At 33.5% G+C, this 20514-nt stretch overlaps 1 annotated feature.

The window, feature by feature from the left end:
- Positions 1-20514: part of a mobile genetic element that runs on past both edges of the window.

The raw sequence follows: 20514 nt of genomic DNA on the forward strand, positions 1-20514 counted from the left end.
ATGTTTTGTCGAACCTTCACTTTTTTGACGAAGTGCAAATCTTCACTTCGTGTCAAAACTTCATCGTATATGCTTTGTCAAACATGAACGTAAATGTTTTGTCGAACTTCACTTTTTTGACGAAGTGCAAATCTTCACTTCGTGTCAAAACTTCATCGTATATGCTTTGTCAAACATGAACGTATATGTTTTGTCAAACATGAACGTAAATGTTTTGTCGAACCTTCACTTTTTTGACGAAGTGCAAATCTTCACTTCGTGTCAAGACTTCTTCGTAAATGATTTGTCAAGACTTCTTCGTAAATGTTTTGTCATGACTTCTTCGTATATGATTTGTCAAGACTTCATCGTAAATGTTTTGTCAAAACTTCATCGTATATGCTTTGTCAAACATGAACGTATATGTTTTGTCGAACCTTCACTTTTTTGACGAAGTGCAAATCTTCACTTCGTGTCAAAACTTCATCGTATATGCTTTGTCAAACATGAACGTAAATGTTTTGTCGAACCTTCACTTTTTTGACGAAGTGCAAATCTTCACTTCGTGTCAAAACTTCATCGTATATGCTTTGTCAAACATGAACGTATATGTTTTGTCAAACATGAACGTAAATGTTTTGTCGAACCTTCACTTTTTTGACGAAGTGCAAATCTTCACTTCGTGTCAAGACTTCTTCGTAAATGATTTGTCAAGACTTCTTCGTAAATGTTTTGTCATGACTTCTTCGTATATGTTTTGTCAAAACTTCATCGTATATGTTTTGTCATGATTTCATCGTACATGTTTTGTCGAAACTTCTTCGTATATGTTTTGTCATGATTTCATCGTATATGCTTTGTCAAACATGAACGTAAATGATTTGTCGAAACTTCATCGTATATGCTTTGTCATGACTTCTTCATCGTAAATGTTTTGTCATGATTTCTTCGTATAGGTTTTGTCATGACTTCTTCGTAATGAACGTAAATGACCCAAAAATAATGTTTAGGTGAAGAGGTGAGATTCACCTCTTTTCTCACCTCTTTTCTCACCTCATGAATTTTCATGACTTCTTCATCGTAATGAGCGTAAATGTTTTGTCATGATTTCTTCGTATATGTTTTGTCAAACATGAGCGTATATGTTTTGTCATGACTTCTTCGAATATGTTTGTCAAGACTTCTTCGTATATGCTTTGTCAACATGAACGTATATGTTTTGTCGAACCTTCACTTTTTTGACGAAGTGCAAATCTTCACTTCGTGTCAAAACTTCATCGTATATGTTTTGTCAAGACTTCTTCGTAAATGATTTGTCAAGACTTCTTCGTAAATGTTTTGTCATGACTTCATCGTAAATGTTTTGTCAAAACTTCATCGTATATGCTTTGTCAAACATGAACGTATATGTTTTGTCGAAACTTCATCGTATATGCTTTGTCAAACATGAACGTAAATGTTTTGTCGAACCTTCACTTTTTTGACGAAGTGCAAATCTTCACTTCGTGTCAAAACTTCATCGTATATGCTTTGTCAAACATGAACGTATATGTTTTGTCAAACATGAACGTAAATGTTTTGTCGAACCTTCACTTTTTTGACGAAGTGCAAATCTTCACTTCGTGTCAAGACTTCTTCGTAAATGATTTGTCAAGACTTCTTCGTAAATGTTTTGTCATGACTTCTTCGTATATGATTTGTCAAGACTTCATCGTAAATGTTTTGTCAAAACTTCATCGTATATGCTTTGTCAAACATGAACGTATATGTTTTGTCGAAACTTCATCGTATATGCTTTGTCAAACATGAACGTATATGTTTTGTCGAAACTTCATCGTATATGCTTTGTCAAACATGAACGTAAATGTTTTGTCGAACCTTCACTTTTTTGACGAAGTGCAAATCTTTCACTTCGTGTCAAAACTTCATCGTATATGCTTTGTCAAACATTAACGTAAATGTTTTGTCGAACCTTCACTTTTTTGACGAAGTGCAAATCTTCACTTCGTGTCAAAACTTCATCGTATATGCTTTGTCAAACATGAACGTATATGTTTTGTCAAACATGAACGTAAATGTTTTGTCGAACCTTCACTTTTTTGACGAAGTGCAAATCTTCACTTCGTGTCAAGACTTCTTCGTAAATGATTTGTCAAGACTTCTTCGTAAATGTTTTGTCATGACTTCTTCGTATATGATTTGTCAAGACTTCATCGTAAATGTTTTGTCAAAACTTCATCGTATATGCTTTGTCAAACATGAACGTATATGTTTTGTCGAACCTTCACTTTTTTGACGAAGTGCAAATCTTCACTTCGTGTCAAAACTTCATCGTATATGCTTTGTCAAACATGAACGTAAATGTTTTGTCGAACCTTCACTTTTTTGACGAAGTGCAAATCTTCACTTCGTGTCAAAACTTCATCGTATATGCTTTGTCAAACATGAACGTAAATGTTTTGTCGAACCTTCACTTTTTTGACGAAGTGCAAATCTTCACTTCGTGTCAAAACTTCATCGTATATGCTTTGTCAAACATGAACGTAAATGTTTTGTCGAACCTTCACTTTTTTGACGAAGTGCAAATCTTCACTTCGTGTCAAGACTTCTTCGTAAATGATTTGTCAAGACTTCTTCGTAAATGTTTTGTCAAAACTTCATCGTATATGCTTTGTCAAACATGAACGTATATGTTTTGTCAAATGAACGTAAATGTTTTGTCGAACCTTCACTTTTTTGACGAAGTGCAAATCTTCACTTCGTGTCAAAACTTCATCGTATATGCTTGTCAAACATGAACGTAAAGTTTTGTCGAACCTTCACTTTTTTGACGAAGTGCAAATCTTCACTTCGTGTCAAAACTTCATCGTATATGCTTTGTCAAACATGAACGTATATGTTTTGTCGAAACTTCATCGTATATGCTTTGTCAAACATGAACGTAAATGTTTTGTCGAACCTTCACTTTTTTGACGAAGTGCAAATCTTCACTTCGTGTCAAAACTTCATCGTATATGCTTTGTCAAACATGAACGTAAATGTTTTGTCGAACCTCACTTTTTTGACGAAGTGCAAATCTTCACTTCGTGTCAAGACTTCTTCGTAAATGATTTGTCAAGACTTCTTCGTAAATGTTTTGTCATGACTTCTTCGTATATGATTTGTCAAGACTTCATCGTAAATGTTTTGTCAAAACTTCATCGTATATGCTTTGTCAAACATGAACGTACATGTTTTGTCATGATTTCTTCATCGTAATGAACGTAAATGATTTGTCATGATTTCTTCGTTTATGCTTTGTCATGACTTCTTCATCGTAAATGTTTTGTCATGATTTCTTCGTTTATGTTTTGTCATGATTTCTTCGTTTATGTTTTGTCATGACTTCTTCGTTTATGTTTTGTCATGACTTCTTCGTATATGTTTTGTCAAAACTTCATCGTATATGTTTGTCATGATTTCATCGTACATGTTTTGTCGAAACTTCTTCGTATATGTTTTGTCATGACTTCATCGTAAATGTTTTGTCATGATTTCTTCGTAAATGTTTTGTCATGATTTTCATCGTAAATGTTTTGTCATGATTTCATCGTATATGCTTTGTCAAACATGAACGTAAATGATTTGTCGAAACTTCATCGTATATGCTTTGTCATGACTTCTTCATCGTAAATGTTTTGTCATGATTTCTTCGTATAGGTTTTGTCATGATTTCTTCGTAATGAACGTAAATGACCCAAAAATAATGTTTAGGTGAAGAGGTGAGATCTCACCTCTTTCTCACCTCTTTTCTCACCTCATGAATTTTCATGACTTCTTCATCGTAATGAGCGTAAATGTTTTGTCATGATTTCTTCGTATATGTTTTGTCATGATGCAAAAAATAATGAGTTCATTTACTCACAATATTTTTGTACAAAATGTAAAGTATGGCGGTTTGAAACCGTCGGGAACCTTCACTTTTTGACGAAGTGCAATTCTTCACTTCGTGTCAAAACTTCATCGTAATGAGCGTAAATGATCCAAAAATAATGTTTACGTTCATGGTTTCAGGTTATTCAATAATTAATTATTTTTGAAGAACTGAAGGTGTCACTACGTCACCATGTGTCACCAGGTCATTTAACTTCTCTGAAAAAATGAGACAACATGACATTTAGACAACAACACAGGAGGAAGGCAGTTATGACTTATTTTTGAAGAACTGAAGGTGTCACTCGGTCACCAGGTAATTTAACTCATGACATTTTGACAACAACACAGGAGGAAGGCAGTTATGACTTATTTTTGAAGAACTGAAGGTGTCACTACGTCACCATGTGTCACTCGGTCATTTAACTTCTCTGAAAAAAATGAGACAACATGACATTTAGACAACAACACAGGAGGAAGGCAGTTATGACTTATTTTTGAAGAACTGAAGGTGTCACTACGTCACCATGTGTCACTCGGTCATTTAACTTCTCTGAAAAAGTGTGACAACATGACATTTTGACAACACAGCAGGAAATAAACTTCATCGTAATGAACGTATATGTTTTGTCAAAACTTCTTCGTAAATGTTTTGTCATGATTTCTTCATCGTAATGAACGTATATGTTTTGTCAAAACTTCTTCGTATATGTTTTGTCAAAACTTCTTCGTAAATGTTTTGTCATGATTTCTTCATCGTAATGAGCGTAAATGACCCAAAAATAATGTTTAGGTGAAGAGGTGAGATCTCACCTCTTTTCTCACCTCATTGAATTTTCATGATTTCTTCATCGTAATGAACGTATATGTTTTGTCAAAACTTCTTCATCGTAATGAACGTTAATGTTTTGTCGAAACTTCTTCATCGTAATGAGTGTAAATGATCCAAAAATAATGTTTTCATTAATGGTTTTTAGGTCATTCAATAATTAATTATTTTTGAAGAACTGAAGGTGCTACCATGTTACCATGTGCTACCAGGTCATTTAACTTCTCTGAAAAAATGAGACAACATGACATTTAGACAACAACACAGGAGGAAGGCAGTTATGACTTCATCAGAACACTTCATCGTAATGAACGTTAATGTTTTGTCATGATGATTTTATCGTTAATGTTTTGTCGAAACTTCTTCATCGGAATGAGTGTAAATGATCCAAAAATAATGTTTAGGGTAGATGGTTAGATCTCACCTCTTTTCTCACCTCATTGAATTTTCATGATTTCTTCATCGTAATGAACGTATATGTTTTGTCATGATGATTTTATCGTAATGAGCGTAAATGAATGTGTCGAAACTTCTTCATCGTAATGAACGTAAACGACTAAAAATAATGTTTAGGGTAGATGGTTAGATCTAACCTCATTTCTAATCTCATTTCTAATCTCATGATTTCTTCATTGTATATGTTTTGTCATGATTTCTTCATCGTAATGAGTGTAAATGAATGTGTCAAACATGAACGTATATGCTTTGTCAAGACTTCTTCATCGTAAATGTTTTGTCATGATTTCTTCATCGTAATGAGCGTATATGCTTTGTCATGATTTCTTCTTCGTAAATGTTTTGTCATGATTTCTTCATCGTAATGAGCGTAAATCAGACAAAATATATTTTAGGTGAAGAGGTGAGATCTCACCTCTTTTCTCACCTCATTGAATTTTCATGATTTCTTCATCGGAATGAACGTTTATATTTTGTCATGATTTCTTCGTATATGTTTTGTCATGATTTCTTCGTAATGAGCGTAAATGACCCAAAAATAATGTTTAGGTGAAGAGGTGAGATCTCACCTCTTTTCTCACCTCATTGAATTTTCATGATTTCTTCATCGGAAATGTTTTGTCATGATTTCTTCGTTTATGTTTTGTCATGATTTCATCGTATATGCTTTGTCATGACTTCTTCATCGTAATGAACGTATATGCTTTGTCAAACATGAGCGTAAATGTTTTGTCAAGACTTCTTCATCGTATATGTTTTGTCACTACTTCATCGTAAATGTTTTGTCATGATTTCTTCATCGTAATGAGCGTATATGTTTTGTCAAACATAGCGTATATGTTTGTCAAACATGAGCGTATATGTTTTGTCATGACTTCTTCATCGTAATGAACGTATATGCTTTGTCAAGACTTCTTCATCGTAATGAGTGTAAATGTTTTGTCAAACATGAGCGTAAATGTTTTGTCAAGACTTCTTCATCGTAATGAACGTAAATGATTTGTCATGACTTCTTCATCGTAATGAGTGTAAATGTTTTTGTCGAAACTTCATCGTAAATGTTTTGTCAAACATGAACGTACATGTTTTGTCATGACTTCTTCATCGTAATGAATGTAAATGATTTGTCATGATTTCTTCGTTTATGTTTTGTCATGATTTCTTCATCGTAAATGTTTTGTCAAACATGAACGTACATTTTTGTCATGATTTCTTCATCGTAATGAACGTAAATGATTTGTCATGATTTCTTCGTTTATGCTTTGTCATGACTTCTTCATCGTAAATGTTTTGTCATGATTTCTTCGTTTATGTTTTGTCATGACTTCTTCATCGTAAATGTTTTGTCATGACTTCTTCGTTTATGTTTTGTCATGACTTCTTCGTATATGTTTTGTCAAAACTTTCATCGTATATGTTTTGTCATGATTTCATCGTACATGTTTTGTCGAAACTTCTTCGTATATGTTTTGTCATGATTTCATCGTATATGCTTTGTCAAACATGAACGTAAATGATTTGCCGAAACTTCATCGTATATGCTTTGTCATGACTTCTTCATCGTAAATGTTTTGTCATGATTTCTTCGTATAGGTTTTGTCATGACTTCTTCGTAATGAACGTAAATGACCCAAAAATAATGTTTAGGTGAAGAGGTGAGATCTCACCTCTTTTCTCACCTCTTTTCTCACCTCATGAATTTTCATGACTTCTTCATCGTAATGAGCGTAAATGTTTTGTCATGATTTCTTCGTATATGTTTTGTCAAACATGAGCGTATATGTTTTGTCATGACTTCTTCGAATATGTTTTGTCAAGACTTCTTCGTATATGCTTTGTCAAACATGAACGTATATGTTTTGTCGAACCTTCACTTTTTGACGAAGTGCAAATCTTCACTTCGTGTCAAAACTTCATCGTATATGTTTTGTCAAGACTTCTTCGTAAATGATTTGTCAAGACTTCTTCGTAAATGTTTTGTCATGACTTCATCGTAAATGTTTTGTCATGACTTCTTCGTATATGCTTTGTCAAGACTTCTTCGTATATGCTTTGTCAAGATTATGAAGGAGGCGTTGAAGATGTATACCATCTAAGAACTTGAGAGAGTCAAAGTCAACACATCTGGGACCATTAGAGCGGAGTACTGGAAAAAACAAAAATAAGCCAGAAAGAATAAGAAAATTCTTTCTAAACTTTTTCATTAGATGTAAATCAGACAAAAGAACTTTTAGAAGAATTTCCTCATATGATTGCTTCCCTCGAAAAACCGAGAGAAGAGATTCCGTATGAAAATCGCAAGTTCTTAGATGGTATAACATCTTCGTAATGAACGTAAATGACCCAAAAATAATGTTTAGGTGAAGAGGTGAGATCTCACCTCTTTTCTCACCTCTTTTCTACCTCATGAATTTTCATGACTTCTTCATCGAAATGAGCGTAAATGTTTTGTCATGATTTCTTCGTATAGGTTTTGTCATGACTTCTTCGTAATGAACGTAAATGACCCAAAAATAATGTTTAGGTGAAGAGGTGAGATCTCACCTCTTTTCTCACCTCTTTTCTCACCTCATGAATTTTCATGACTTCTTCATCGTAATGAGCGTAAATTTTGTCATGATTTTTCGTATATGTTTTGTCAAACATGAGCGTATGTTTTGTCATGACTTCTTCGAATATGTTTTGTCAAGACTTCTTCGTATATGCTTTGTCAAACATGAACGTATATGTTTTGTCGAACCTTCACTTTTTTGACGAAGTGCAAATCTTCACTTCGTGTCAAAACTTCATCGTATATGCTTTGTCAAACATGAACGTATATGTTTTGTCGAAACTTCATCGTATATGCTTTGTCAAACATGACGTAAATGTTTTGTCGAACCTTCACTTTTTTGACGAAGTGCAAATCTTCACTTCGTGTCAAAACTTCATCGTATATGCTTTGTCAAACATTAACGTAAAATGTTTTGTCGAACCTTCACTTTTTTGACGAAATGCAAATCTTCACTTCGTTGTCAAAACTTCATCGTATATGTTTTGTCAAGACTTCATCGTATATGCTTTGTCAAACATGAACGTATATGTTTTGTCAAACATGAACGTAAATGTTTTGTCGAACCTCCTTCACTTTTTTGACGAAGTGCAAATCTTCACTTCGTGTCAAGACTTCTTCGTAAATGTTTTGTCAAAACTTCATCGTATATGCTTTGTCAAACATGAACGTATATGTTTTGTCGAAACTTCATCGTATATGCTTTGTCAAACATTAACGTAAAATGTTTTGTCGAACCTTCACTTTTTTGACGAAGTGCAAAATCTTCACTTCGTGTCAAAACTTCATCGTATATGCTTTGTCAAACATGAACGTATATGTTTTGTCGAGAACCTTCACTTTTTTGACGAAGTGCAAATCTTCACTTCGTGTCAAAACTTCATCGTATATGCTTTGTCAAACATGAACGTATATGTTTTGTCAAACATGAACGTAAATGTTTTTGTCGAACCTTCACTTTTTTGACGAATGCAAATCTTCATTCGTGTCAAGACTTCTTCGTAAATGATTTGTCAAGACTTCTTCGTAAATGTTTTGTCATGACTTCTTCGTATATGATTTGTCAAGACTTCATCGTAAATGTTTTGTCAAAACTTCATCGTATATGCTTTGTCAAACATGAACGTATATGTTTTGTCGAACCTTCACTTTTTTGACGAAGTGCAAATCTTCACTTCGTGTCAAAACTTCTTCGTATATGCTTGTCAAACATGAACGTAAATGTTTTGTCGAACTTCTTCGAATATGATTTGCAAGACTTCACTTGTTTGTCAAAACTTCATCGTATATGCTTTGTCAAACATGAACGTATATGTTTTGTCAAACATGAACGTAAATGTTTTGTCGAACCTTCACTTTTTGACGAAGTGCAAATCTTCACTTCGTGTCAAGACTTCTTCGTAAATGATTTGTCAAGACTTCTTCGTAAATGTTTTGTCATGACTTCTTCGTATATGTTTTGTCAAAACTTCATCGTATATTTTTGTCATGATTTCATCGTACATGTTTTGTCGAAACTTCTTCGTATATGTTTTGTCATGATTTCATCGTATATGCTTTGTCAAACATGAACGTAAATGATTTGTCGAAACTTCATCGTATATGCTTTGTCATGACTTCTTCATCGTAAATGTTTTGTCATGATTTCTTCGTATAGGTTTTGTCATGATTTCTTCGTAATGAACGTAAATGACCCAAAAATAATGTTTAGGTGAAGAGGTGAGATCTCACCTCTTTTCTCACCTCTTTTCTCACCTCATGAATTTTCATGACTTCTTCATCGTAATGAGCGTAAATGTTTTGTCATGATTTCTTCGTATATGTTTTGTCAAACATGAGCGTATATGTTTTGTCATGACTTCTTCGAATATGTTTTGTCAAGACTTCTTCGTATATGCTTTGTCAAACATGAACGTATATGTTTTTGTCGAACCTTCACTTTTTTGACGAAGTGCAAATCTTCACTTCGTGTCAAAACTTCATCGTATATGTTTTGTCAAGACTTCTTCGTAAATGATTTGTCAAGACTTCTTCGTAAATGTTTTGTCATGACTTCATCGTAAATGTTTTGTCAAAACTTCATCGTATATGCTTTGTCAAACATGAACGTATATGTTTTGTCGAAACTTCATCGTATATGCTTTGTCAAACATTAACGTAAATGTTTTGTCGAACCTTCACTTTTTTGACGAAGTGCAAATCTTCACTTCGTGTCAAAACTTCATCGTATATGCTTTGTCAAACATGAACGTATATGTTTTGTCAAACATGAACGTAAATGTTTTGTCGAACCTTCACTTTTTTGACGAAGTGCAAATCTTCACTTCGTGTCAAGACTTCTTCGTAAATGATTTGTCAAGACTTCTTCGTAAATGTTTTGTCATGACTTCTTCGTATATGATTTGTCAAGACTTCATCGTAAATGTTTTGTCAAAACTTCATCGTATATGCTTTGTCAAACATGAACGTATATGTTTTGTCGAAACTTCATCGTATATGCTTTGTCAAACATGAACGTATATGTTTTGTCGAAACTTCATCGTATATGCTTTGTCAAACATGAACGTAAATGTTTTGTCGAACCTTCACTTTTTTGACGAAGTGCAAATCTTCACTTCGTGTCAAAACTTCATCGTATATGCTTTGTCAAACATTAACGTAAATGTTTTGTCGAACCTTCACTTTTTTGACGAAGTGCAAATCTTCACTTCGTGTCAAAACTTCATCGTATATGCTTTGTCAAACATGAACGTATATGTTTTGTCAAACATGAACGTAAATGTTTTGTCGAACCTTCACTTTTTTGACGAAGTGCAAATCTTCACTTCGTGTCAAGACTTCTTCGTAAATGATTTGTCAAGACTTCTTCGTAAATGTTTTGTCATGACTTCTTCGTATATGATTTGTCAAGACTTCATCGTAAATGTTTTGTCAAAACTTCATCGTATATGCTTTGTCAAACATGAACGTATATGTTTGTCGAACCTTCACTTTTTTGACGAAGTGCAAATCTTCACTTCGTGTCAAAACTTCATCGTATATGCTTTGTCAAACATGAACGTAAATGTTTTGTCGAACCTTCACTTTTTTGACGAAGTGCAAATCTTCACTTCGTGTCAAAACTTCATCGTATATGCTTTGTCAAACATTAACGTAAATGTTTTGTCGAACCTTCACTTTTTTGACGAAGTGCAAATCTTCACTTCGTGTCAAAACTTCATCGTATATGCTTTGTCAAACATGAACGTAAATGTTTGTCGAACCTTCACTTTTTTGACGAAGTGCAAATCTTCACTTCGTGTCAAGACTTCTTCGTAAATGATTTGTCAAGACTTCTTCGTAAATGTTTTGTCAAAACTTCATCGTATATGCTTTGTCAAACATGAACGTATATGTTTTGTCAAACATGAACGTAAATGTTTTGTCGAACCTTCACTTTTTTGACGAAGTGCAAATCTTCACTTCGTGTCAAAACTTCATCGTATATGCTTTGTCAAACATGAACGTAAATGTTTTGTCGAACCTTCACTTTTTTGACGAAGTGCAAATCTTCACTTCGTGTAAAACTTCATCGTATATGCTTTGTCAACATGAACGTATATGTTTTGTCGAAACTTCATCGTATATGCTTTGTCAAACATGAACGTAAATGTTTTGTCGAACCTTCACTTTTTTGACGAAGTGCAAATCTTCACTTCGTGTCAAAACTTCATCGTATATGCTTTGTCAAACATGAACGTAATGTTTTGTCGAACCTTCACTTTTTTGACGAAGTGCAAATCTTCACTTCGTGTCAAGACTTCTTCGTAAATGATTTGTCAAGACTTCTTCGTAAATGTTTTGTCATGACTTCTTCGTATATGATTTGTCAAGACTTCATCGTAAATGTTTTGTCAAAACTTCATCGTATATGCTTTGTCAACATGAACGTACATGTTTTGTCATGATTTCTTCATCGTAATGAACGTAAATGATTTGTCATGATTTCTTCGTTTAGCTTTGTCATGACTTCTTCATCGTAAATGTTTTGTCATGATTTCTTCGTTTATGTTTTGTCATGACTTCTTCATCGTAAATGTTTTGTCATGACTTCTTCGTTTATGTTTTGTCATGACTTCTTCGTATATGTTTTGTCAAAACTTCATCGTATATGTTTTGTCATGATTTCATCGTACATGTTTTGTCGAAACTTCTTCGTATATGTTTTGTCATGACTTCATCGTAAATGTTTTGTCATGATTTCTTCGTAAATGTTTTGTCATGATTTCATCGTAAATGTTTTGTCATGATTTCATCGTATATGCTTTTGTCAAGATTTCATCGTAAATGTTTTGTCAAGATTTCATCGTAAATTTTTGTCAATGACTTCTTCGTATATGATTTGTCAAGACTTCATCGTAAATGTTTTGTCAAAACTTCATCGTATATGCTTTGTCAAACATGAACGTATATGTTTTGTCGAACCTTCACTTTTTGACGAAGTGCAAATCTTCACTTCGTGTCAAAACTTCATCGTATATGCTTTGTCAAACATGAACGTAAATGTTTTGTCGAACCTTCACTTTTTTGACGAAGTGCAAATCTTCACTTCGTGTCAAAACTTCATCGTATATGCTTTGTCAAACATTAACGTAAATGTTTTGTCGAACCTTCACTTTTTGACGAAGTGCAAATCTTCACTTCGTGTCAAAACTTCATCGTATATGCTTTGTCAAACATGAACGTAAATGTTTTGTCGAACCTCACTTTTTTGACGAAGTGCAAATCTTCACTTCGTGTCAAGACTTCTTCGTAAATGATTTGTCAAGACTTCTTCGTAAATGATTTGTCAAAACTTCATCGTATATGCTTTGTCAAACATGAACGTATATGTTTTGCAAACATGAACGTAAATGTTTTGTCGAACCTTCACTTTTTTGACGAAGTGCAAATCTTCACTTCGTGTCAAAACTTCATCGTATATGTTTTGTCAAACATGAACGTAAATGTTTTGTCGAACCTTCACTTTTTTGACGAAGTGCAAATCTTCACTTCGTGTCAAAACTTCATCGTATATGCTTTGTCAAACATGAAACGTATATGTTTTGTCGAAACTCATCGTATATGCTTGTCAAACATGAACGTAAATGTTTTTGTCGAACCTTCACTTTTTGACGAAGTGCAAATCTTCACTTCGTGTCAAAACTTCATCGTATATGCTTTGTCAAACATGAACGTAAATGTTTTGTCGAACCTTCACTTTTTGACGAAGTGCAAATCTTCACTTCGTGTCAAGACTTCTTCGTAAATGATTTGTCAAGACTTCTTCGTAAATGTTTTGTCATGACTTCTTCGTATATGATTTGTCAAGACTTCATCGTAAATGTTTTGTCAAAACTTCATCGTATATGCTTTGTCAAACATGAACGTACATTTTGTCATGATTTCTTCATCGTAATGAACGTAAATGATTTGTCATGATTTCTTCGTTTATGCTTTGTCATGACTTCTTCATCGTAAATGTTTTGTCATGATTTCTTCGTTTATGTTTTGTCATGATTTCTTCGTTTATGTTTTGTCATGACTTCTTCGTTTATGTTTTGTCATGATTCTTCGTATATGTTTTGTCAAAACTTCATCGTATATGTTTTGTCATGATTTCATCGTACATGTTTTGTCGAAACTTCTTCGTATATGTTTTGTCATGACTTTCATCGTAAATGTTTTGTCATGATTTCTTCGTAAATGTTTTGTCATGATTTCATCGTAAATGTTTTGTCATGATTTCATCGTATATGCTTTGTCAAACATTGAACGTAAATGATTTGTCGAAACTTCATCGTATATGCTTTGTCATGACTTCTTCATCGTAAATGTTTTGTCATGATTTCTTCGTATAGTTTTGTCATGATTTCTTCGTAATGAACGTAAATGACCCAAAAATAATGTTTAGGTGAAGAGGTGAGATCTCACCTCTTTTCTCACCTCTTTTCTCACCTCATGAATTTTCATGACTTCTTCATCGTAATGAGCGTAAATGTTTTGTCATGATTTCTTCGTATATGTTTTGTCATGATGCAAAAAATAATGAGTTCATTTACTCACAATATTTTTGTACAAAATGTAAAGTATGGCGGTTTGAAACCGTCGGGAACCTTCACTTTTTTGACGAAGTGCAATTCTTCACTTCGTGTCAAAACTTCATCGTAATGAGCGTAAATGATCCAAAAATAATGTTTACGTTCATGGTTTCAGGTTATTCAATAATTAATTATTTTTGAAGAACTGAAGGTGTCACTACGTCACCATGTGTCACCAGGTCATTTAACTTCTCTGAAAAAATGAGACAACATGACATTTAGACAACAACAGGAGGAAGGCAGTTATGACTTATTTTTGAAGAACTGAAGGTGTCACTCGGTCACCAGGTAATTTAACTCATGACATTTTGACAACAACACAGGAGGAAGGCAGTTATGACTTATTTTTGAAGAACTGAAGGTGTCACTACGTCACCATGTGTCACTCGGTCATTTAACTTCTCTGAAAAAATGAGACAACATGACATTTAGACAACAACACAGGAGGAAGGCAGTTATGACTTATTTTTTGAAGAACTGAAGGTGTCACTACGTCACCATGTGTCACTCGGTCATTTAACTTCTCTGAAAAAGTGACAACATGACATTTTGACAACACAGCAGGAAATAAACTTCATCGTAATGAACGTATATGTTTTGTCAAAACTTCTTCGTAAATGTTTTGTCATGATTTCTTCATCGTAATGAACGTATATGTTTTGTCAAAACTTCTTCGTAAATGTTTTGTCATGATTTCTTCATCGTAATGAGCGTAAATGACCCAAAAATAATGTTTAGGTGAAGAGGTGAGATCTCACCTCTTTTCTCACCTCATTGAATTTTCATGATTTCTTCATCGTAATGAACGTATATGTTTTGTCAAAACTTCTTCATTCGTAATGAACGTTAATGTTTTGTCGAAACTTCTTCATCGTAATGAGTGTAAATGATCCAAAAATAATGTTTTCATTAATGGTTTTTAGGTCATTCAATAATTAATTATTTTTGAAGAACTGAAGGTGCTACCATGTTACCATGTGCTACCAGGTCATTTAACTTCTCTGAAAAAATGAGACAACATGACATTTAGACAACAACACAGGAGGAAGGCAGTTATGACTTCATCAGAACACTTCATCGTAATGAACGTTAATGTTTTGTCATGATGATTTTATCGTTAATGTTTTGTCGAAACTTCTTCATCGGAATGAGTTGTAAATGATCCAAAAATAATGTTTAGGGTAGATGGTTAGATCTCACCTCTTTTCTCACCTCATTGAATTTTCATGATTTCTTCATCGTAATGAACGTATATGTTTTTGTCATGATGATTTTATCGTAATGAGCGTAAATGAATGTGTCGAAACTTCTTCATCGTAATGAACGTAAACGACTAAAAATAATGTTTAGGTAGATGGTTAGATCTAACCTCATTTCTAATCTCATTTCTAATCTCATGATTTCTTCATTGTATTATTTTGTCATGATTTCTTCATCGTAATGAGTGTAAATGAATGTGTCAAACATGAACGTATATGCTTTGTCAAGACTTCTTCATCGTAAATGTTTTGTCATGATTTCTTCATCGTAATGAGCGTATATGCTTTGTCATGATTTCTTCTTCGTAAATGTTTTGTCATGATTTCTTCATCGTAATGAGCGTAAATCAGACAAAAATATATTTTAGGTGAAGAGGTGAGATCTCACCTCTTTTCTCACCTCATTGAATTTTCATGATTTCTTCATCGGAATGAACGTTTATATTTTGTCATGATTTCTTCGTATATGTTTTGTCATGATTTCTTCGTAATGAGCGTAAATGACCCAAAAATAATGTTTAGGTGAAGAGGTGAGATCTCACCTCTTTTCTCACCTCATTGAATTTTCATGATTTCTTCATCGGAAATGTTTTGTCATGATTTCTTCGTTTATGTTTTGTCATGATTCATCGTATATGCTTTGTCATGACTTCTTCATCGTAATGAACGTATATGCTTTGTCAAACATGAGCGTAAATGTTTTGTCAAGACTTCTTCATCGTATATGTTTTGTCACTACTTCATCGTAAATGTTTTGTCATGATTTCTTCATCGTAATGAGCGTATATGTTTTGTCAACATGAGCGTATATGTTTTGTCATGACTCTTCATCGTAATGAGTGTAAATGTTTGTCAACATGAGCGTAATTTTTGTCAAGACTTCTTCATCGTAATGAACGTAAATGATTTGTCATGACTTCTTCATCGTAATGAGTGTAAATGTTTTGTCGAAACTTCATCGTAAATGTTTTTGTCAAACATGAACGTACTGTTTTGTCATGACTTCTTCATCGTAATGAATGTAAATGATTTGTCATGATTTCTTCGTTATGTTTTGTCAGATTTCTTCATCGTAAATGTTTGTCAAACATGAACGTACATGTTTTGTCATGACTTCTTCATCGTAATGAACGTAAATGATTTGTCATGATTTCTTCGTTTATGCTTTGTCATGACTTCTTCATCGTAAATGTTTTGTCATGATTTCTTCGTTTATGTTTTGTCATGACTTCTTCATCGTAAATGTTTTTGTCATGACTTCTTCGTTTATGTTTTGTCATGACTTCTTCGTATATGTTTTGTCAAAACTTCATCGTATATGTTTTGTCATGATTTCATCGTACATGTTTTGTCGAAACTTCTTCGTATATGTTTGTCATGATTTCATCGTATATGCTTTGTCAAACATGAACGTAAATGATTTGTCGAAACTTCATCGTATATGCTTTGTCATGACTTCTTCATCGTAAATGTTTTGTCATGATTTCTTCGTATAGGTTTGTCATGACTTCTTCGTAATGAACGTAAATGACCCAAAAATAATGTTTAGGTGAAGAGGTGAGATCTCACCTCTTTTCTCACCTCTTTTCTCACCTCATGAATTTTCATGACTTCTTCATCGTAATGAGCGTAAATGTTTTGTCATGATTTTTCGTATATGTTTTGTCAAACATGAGCGTATATGTTTGTCATGACTTCTTCGAATATGTTTTGTCAAGACTTCTTCGTATATGCTTTGTCAACATTGAACGTATATGTTTTGTCGAACCTTCACTTTTTTGACGAAGTGCAAATCTTCACTTCGTGTCAAAACTTCATCGTATATGTTTTGTCAAGACTTCTTCGTAAATGATTTGTCAAGACTTCTTCGTAAATGTTTTGTCATGACTTCATCGTAAATGTTTTGTCAAAACTTCATCGTATATGCTTTGTCAAACATGAACGTATATGTTTTGTCGAAACTTCATCGTATATGCTTTGTCAAACATGAACGTAAATGTTTTGTCGAACCTTCACTTTTTTTGACGAAGTGCAAATCTTCACTTCTTGTCAAAACTTCATCGTATATGCTTTGTCAAACATGAACGTATATGTTTTGTCAAACATGAACGTAAATGTTTTGTCGAACCTTCACTTTTTTGACGAAGTGCAAATCTTCACTTCGTGTCAAGACTTCTTCGTAAATGATTTGTCAAGACTTCTTCGTAAATGTTTTGTCATGACTTCTTCGTATATGATTTGTCAAGACTTCATCGTAAATGTTTTGTCAAAACTTCATCGTATATGCTTTGTCAAACATGAAGTATATGTTTTGTCGAAACTTCATCGTATATGCTTTGTCAAACATGAACGTATATGTTTTGTCGAAACTTCATCGTATATGCTTTGTCAAACATGAACGTAAATGTTTGTCGAACCTTCACTTTTTGACGAAGTGCAAATCTTCACTCGTGTCAAAACTTCATCGTATATGCTTTGTCAAACATTAACGTAAATGTTTTGTCGAACCTTCACTTTTTTGACGAAGTGCAAATCTTCACTTCGTGTCAAAACTTCATCGTATATGCTTTGTCAAAACATGAACGTATATGTTTTGTCAAACATGAACGTAAATGTTTTGTCGAACCTTCACTTTTTTGACGAAGTGCAAATCTTCACTTCGTGTCAAGACTTCTTCGTAAATGATTTGTCAAGACTTCTTCGTAAATGTTTTGTCATGACTTCTTCGTATATGATTTGTCAAGACTTCATCGTAAATGTTTTGTCAAAACTTCATCGTATATGCTTTGTCAAACATGAACGTATATGTTTTGTCGAACCTTCACTTTTTTGACGAAGTGCAAATCTTCACTTCGTGTCAACTTCATCGTATATGCTTTGTCAACATGAACGTATATGTTTTTGTCGAACTTCATCGTATATGCTTTGTCAAACATGAACGTAAATGTTTTGTCGAACCTTCACTTTTTTGACGAAGTGCAAATCTTCACTTCGTGTCAAAACTTCATCGTATATTGCTTTGTCAAACATTAACGTAAATGTTTTGTCGAACCTTCACTTTTTTGACGAAGTGCAAATCTTCACTTCGTGTCAAAACTTCATCGTATATGCTTTGTCAAACATGAACGTAAATGTTTTGTCGAACCTTCACTTTTTTGACGAAGTGCAAATCTTCACTTCGTGTCAAGACTTCTTCGTAAATGATTTGTCAAGACTTCTTCGTAAATGTTTTGTCAAAACTTCATCGTATATGCTTTGTCAACATGAACGTATATGTTTTGTCAAACATGAACGTAAATGTTTTGTCGAACCTTCACTTTTTTGACGAAGTGCAAATCTTCACTTTCGTGTCAAAACTTCATCGTATATGCTTTGTCAAACATGAACGTAAATGTTTTGTCGAACCTTCACTTTTTTGACGAAGTGCAAATCTTCACTTCGTGTCAAAACTTCATCGTATATGCTTTGTCAACATGAACGTATATGTTTTGTCGAAACTTCATCGTATATGCTTTGTCAAACATGAACGTAAATGTTTTGTCGAACCTTCACTTTTTGACGAAGTGCAAATCTTCACTTCGTGTCAAAACTTCATCGTATATGCTTTGTCAAACGAACGTAATGTTTTGTCAAAATGAACGTAAATGTTTTGTCGAACCTTCACTTTTTTGACGAAGTGCAAATCTTCACTTCGTGTCAAGACTTCTTCGTAAATGATTTGTCAAGACTTCTTCGTAAATGTTTTGTCATGACTTCTTCGTATATGATTTGTCAAGACTTCATCGTAAATGTTTGTGTCAAACTTCATCGTATATGCTTTGTCAAACATGAACGTACATGTTTTGTCTGATTTCTTCATCGTATATGAACGTAAATGATTTTGTCATGATTTCTTCGTTTATGCTTTGTCATGACTTCTTCATCGTAAATGTTTTGTCATGATTTCTTCGTTTATGTTTTGTCATGATTTCTTCGTTTATGTTTTGTCATGACTTCTCGTTTATGTTTTGTCATGACTTCTTCGTATATGTTTTGTCAAAACTCATCGTATATGTTTTGTCATGATTTCATCGTACATGTTTTGTCGAAACTTCTTCGTATATGTTTTGTCATGACTTCATCGTAAATGTTTTGTCATGATTTCTTCGTAAATGTTTTGTCATGATTTTCATCGTAAATTTTTGTCATGATTTCATCGTATATGCTTTGTCAAACATGAACGTAAATGATTTGTCGAAACTTCATCGTATATGCTTTGTCATGACTTCTTCATCGTAAATGTTTTTGTCATGATTTCTTCGTATAGGTTTTGTCATGACTTCTTCGTAATGAACGTAATGACCCAAAAATAATGTTTAGGTGAAGGTGAGATCTCACCTCTTTTCTCACCTCTTTTCTCACCTCATGAATTTTCATGACTTCTTCATCGAAATGAGCGTAAATGTTTTGTCATGATTTCTTCGTATAGGTTTTGTCATGACTTCTTCGTAATGAACGTAAATGACCCAAAAATAATGTTTAGGTGAAGAGGTGAGATCTCACCTCTTTTTCTCACCTCATGAATTTTCATGACTTCTTCATCGTAATGAGCGTAAATGTTTTGTCATGATTTCTTCGTATATGTTTTGTCATGATGCAAAAAATAATGAGTTCATTTACTCACAATATTTTTGTACAAAATGTAAAGTATGGCGGTTTTGAAACCGTCGGGAACCTTCACTTTTTTTGACGAAGTGCAATTCTTCACTTCGTGTCAAAACTTCATCGTAATGAGCGTAAATGATCCAAAAATAATGTTTACGTTCATGGTTTCAGGTTATTCAATAATTAATTATTTTGAAGAACTGAAGGTGTCACTACGTCACCATGTGTCACCAGGTCATTTAACTTCTCTGAAAAAATGAGACAACATGACATTTAGACAACAACACAGGAGAAGGCAGTTATGACTTATTTTTGAAGAACTGAAGGTGTCACTCGGTCACCAGGTAATTTAACTCATGACATTTTGACAACAACACAGGAGGAAGGCAGTTATGACTTATTTTTGAAGAACTGAAGGTGTCACTACGTCACCATGTGTCACTCCGGTCATTTAACTTCTCTGAAAAAATGAGACAACATGACATTTAGACAACAACACAGGAGGAAGGCAGTTATGACTATTTTTGAAGAACTGATGTCACTACGTCACCATGTGTCACTCGGTCATTTAACTTCTCTGAAAAGTGTGACAACATACATTTTGACAACACAGCAGGAAATAAACTTCATCGTAATGAACGTATATGTTTTGTCAAAACTTCTTCGTAAATGTTTTGTCATGATTTCTTCATCGTAATGAACGTATATGTTTTGTCAAAACTTCTTCGTATATGTTTTGTCAAAACTTCTTCGTAAATGTTTTGT

This window comes from Trichomonas vaginalis, chromosome III, assembly GCF_026262505.1.
Source record: "Trichomonas vaginalis G3 chromosome III, whole genome shotgun sequence".
In the NCBI taxonomy this organism is placed as follows: Eukaryota; Parabasalia; order Trichomonadida; family Trichomonadidae; genus Trichomonas; species Trichomonas vaginalis.